The sequence below is a fragment of the Nicotiana tomentosiformis genome, chromosome 6, assembly GCF_000390325.3.
Source record: "Nicotiana tomentosiformis chromosome 6, ASM39032v3, whole genome shotgun sequence".
NCBI classification, from domain to species: Eukaryota; Viridiplantae; Streptophyta; class Magnoliopsida; order Solanales; family Solanaceae; genus Nicotiana; species Nicotiana tomentosiformis.
The window spans coordinates 86,231,020-86,235,332 of NC_090817.1; positions in this window are offsets into that span (position 1 = coordinate 86,231,020).

The window sequence follows — 4,313 nt, forward strand, 5'->3', positions numbered from 1 at the left end:
TGTGAGGCTTGTGCAAGGAGGAAGCAGGTAAAATCCTCTTTCAAAAGCAAGAAAGTGGTAAGCACCACCAGGACGATGGAACTGGTCCATATGGATCTTTGTGGACCAATGAGAACATTGAGCAGAGGTAGTAAGAGATATGTGATGGTGCTTGTTGATGATTACTCTAGGTTTACTTGGACGCTATTTTTCACATCTAAAGATTAAGCATTTGAGATGTTCACTTCTTTTGTTAGAAAAACTCAGAAACAACTAGGTAATCAACTTGCATCAATTAGGTCTGATCATGGTACTGAATTTGAGAATGTTAAATTTGCTGAATTTTGTGATGAGGATGGCATAAATCATAATTTTTCTGCTCCTAGGACTCCACAACAAAATGGAGTAGTTGAAAGAAAGAATAGGACATTGGAAGAAATAGCTAGGACTATGCTTTTTCCTAGTAAACTGCCCCATAGCTGCTGGGCAGAAGCTGTGAACACTGCATGTTATATCATAAATAGGTGCATGACTAGACCTCTTGTTGAGAAGACTCCCTATGAGTTACTTAAAGGGAGAAAGCCAAATATATCCCATCTTAGGGCATTTGGATGCAAGTTCTTTGTGTACAATAATGGCAAGGACTCCCTAGGTAAGTCTGATCCCATAAGTGATGAGAGAGTATTCTTGGGATATTCTTCACATAGTAAAGCTTATAAGATTTATAAAAAAAGAACAATGTGTGTAGAAGAAAGTGTACATGTAGTTTTTTATTTAACTAACATTCTTTCTAAGAGACATGAACATGATGATGAAGCAATTGGGCTAGTAAGAAACTCAAATGAAATCACAGCTCAGACTGAAGCTGCACCAGAGGAAGGAACAGGTCCCTCCACCCAGGGAAACTTGATAGGGGGAACTGAACAAAGAGAAACTGATCCTCAAACCTCAAGGGAACCTGCCCATAAACCTATTCCTCATTAACAAAACATTGAAGGAACATCTAGGGAAAATCAGCTGGTTGTGAAACCTTACAAGTATCAAAGTTCTCATCCCATTTAGAACATCATTACTGACCCAACCTCTGGAATCAAAACTAGATCTTCTTTGAAGAATCTTTGTGCTTTTGATGCTTTTTTATCTCTTATTGAACTTAAAAATGATGCTCAGGCTTTGCAGGATGCAACTGGGCGAATGCAATGCAAGATGAACTCAACCAATTTGAGAGAAGTCAAGTTTGGCATTCGGTACCAAGACCCAAGGACAGATCAGTAATTGGCACAAAATGGGTCTTCAGAAACAAACTTGACGAAGATGGAACAATTACAAGGAACAAGGCAAGATTGGTAGGTCAAGGATATAGTCAAGAGGAGGGCATAGACTATGATAAGACTTTTGCTCCAGTTGCAAGATTGGAGGCAATTAGACTCCTTATAGCCTTTGCTACATATATGGAATTCACCCTCCATCAGATGGATGACAATGGCTATCGAAAGGAAGATGTGTTTGTCAAGCAACCTCTGGGATTTGAAAGCAAGGGATATCCTGATCATGTGTACAAGCTTGACAAGTCATTTTATGGGCTCAAGCAGGCTCCAAAAGCATGGTATGAAAGATTATCAAAATTCTTGCTTGAGCATGGCTACAAGAGAGGTAAAATTGACAATACTTTATTCTTGAAAGAAAAAGGTAAAGATCTCTTGGTAGTTCAGATATATGTTAATGATATAATTTTTGGAGCAACTACTGAAAAGTTAAGTAAAAGAATTTTCTAAACTAATGGGGAGTGAATTTGAAATGAGTATGATGGGTGAGCTTAATTTCTTTTTAGGCTTACAAATTAAATAAAATTCAAATGGAACTATGATCCATCAGCACAAGTATATGAAAGAGTTGCTTAAAAGATTTAAAATGGAAGATTCCAAAGAAATTGACACTCCTATAGCAACAGCCACAAAATTGGATGTAGATTAACCTGGTTCATTTGTTGATCAAAAGTTGTATAGGGGAATAATTTGCTCTCTGTTATATCTCACTACGAGCAGACCTGACATTGTTTTCAGTGTAGGCCTTTGTGCTAGATTTCAGGCAAATCCAAAGGAGTCTCACTTGAATGTTGTCAAGAGGATCTTGAGATACCTAAAAGGCACCACTGACCTTTGTCTATGGTATCCAAAAGGTAGTAATTTCAACTTAGTGGGATATGTTGATGCTGATTATGTAGATTTTCTTGTGGATAGAAAGAGCACCTCAGGTATGGAATACTTTCTTAGCTCATATCTTGTGTCTTGGGCCACCAAAAAGCAAAATTCTGTGGCCTTATCCACTGCTGAAGCTGAGTATGTTGTTGCTGCCTCATGTTGTGCTCAATTGTTGTGGTTCAAACAGCAACTAATGGACAGGTTGTATCCCCATCTTTTGTGATAATACCAGTGCAATTAGTATGACCAAGAACTCGGTTCATCACAAAAGAACTAAACACATAGATGTTAGGCATCATTTTTGAGGGACAACTATGAAAAGGGTTTGATCACTGTAGAATTTTATGCTACTGACAAGCAAATAGTTGACATATTCACAAAAGCTCCAAGTAGATATCACTTTGAAAGGAACAGGTTAGAATTATGGATGACTAAGATCGCCTAAAAGGACCCAGTTCTAACTCAAAAACTTTGGTTAGAAAATCTATGAATTTTTATACATAATTAGATAAGATTTTGCTCAGTCTCACACTTTCATCAGTATACTCTTGTGCCATGTGCTAAAATGTCTCATTAATTTCTAATGATATTATCTTTATTTTCTTGGAAAATTCAGACTTACACAAGAGATTTCTCAATAAAGAACCTGGTGCATCAAGATTATATGGTACGTACTCTCCACTCTGCATATTTTCAAATAATTATATTTAAATTATGATCAAATGGAGAGTCCCATTTAATCCTAACCTCCTTGAACTTACCCGTTATCAAATGAACTAGTTTCATTCAAAAGAGTCCCAAAAACACAATAAGTGCCTAGATTCTAGGGAGAGCCATAAACGTCTCTTCAAACTGACTCCCAGTTTGATTAGACCTCTGAACTTCTGAAAAAGCAGTTGTTACCCAATTAAACTCTTCCTCTTTATATTGATTAGAACTTAGTTATTTCTTCACTTCAAATTTCTAAGCCGTCAAACAATTCTCTCTATCTTCTCTCATCTTCCAAACACATAGATACTCACCTTCTCTCATACCCAAACACAGCAATTGCAAACCCTTCTGAGAATCCTTCATCACCACCTAAGGAAACTACCCCCATACCATACATCACACCTTCAATCAGGCCCATCTCTAAGAAAGGAAGGTTCAAGATGGTTGCTCGTAAGGTTGTTGCTGGAGGAGAACAAATCAAGAAAATCAATGAAAAATTGAAAGCAAGTAGGGAAGAAGAACCCCAGAAATCTGATGAATCATTCAAGTTTGCTACTGAGGGGGAAGAAACTATTTCTTCTAAAATAGAGTAGGTAACTTCTGGTCCAAAAATTACTTCTAAAATCATTTATGAGGTTGCTGCAAATTTGGAAAATAGGTTTATTCTGGTAGGAACTGTGGCTGGGGTAAGTACTAATGAGTCTGAAAAAATTGGTGGTAAAAATAAAAGGAGAAAAGAAAAGGAGAATAAAGGTGCTTGAGGGGAATGGGAAAAAAGAGTGGATGAATCTTCATCCACTCATGTTGCTTTGACTGAAGAAACATGAGCTATGGGAGTATGGAGTAAAGAATCTGCTGGAGAAGAAGAAGAAAGTGTGAAAGAAAAAGGGGGAAGTGGGTCTGGATAAGCAGCTGAGAGGCTGGTTAGGTTGAGGAAGAGGTTTCAAGAACCTGTTCCATCTGTGCAGGAACCCCTCGAGGACCTACTAAGAAACGTGTCTGACAATTACAATCCTAAAAAGAAAAGGGGGTCGGGAGTTAGAGTCCATGGTACTACTAGGGCAAACAAGAAGAGAAAGGTTACCTCTTCTATCCCACTCCTCCTACAAGAGAAAGAGCTACAAGGAGTCAGAAGAAGCAGAGTGAGGTTGAACTGAAAAAGGCCCTAGAAAAAAGTAAGAGAAATGTTACTACTAAGGGAAAGAAGAAGGTGGTTGAGCTTGTTGCGGCATTTGAAATTGAGGAGATGGACCGGGTTCTTCGCGATGAAGAGGAGGCAGAAAAAGTGGAGGTTGTGACTCCAAAGGCAAAGAAGATCAAGACTTTCATAAAGAAGTCTTTTTCAAAGACAAAGTCTACAGGGCCCTCTACCTTGGCTAAAAGAACCAAGTCTGCTTTGAAGTCTAGAAAAGTGAAAGTAGT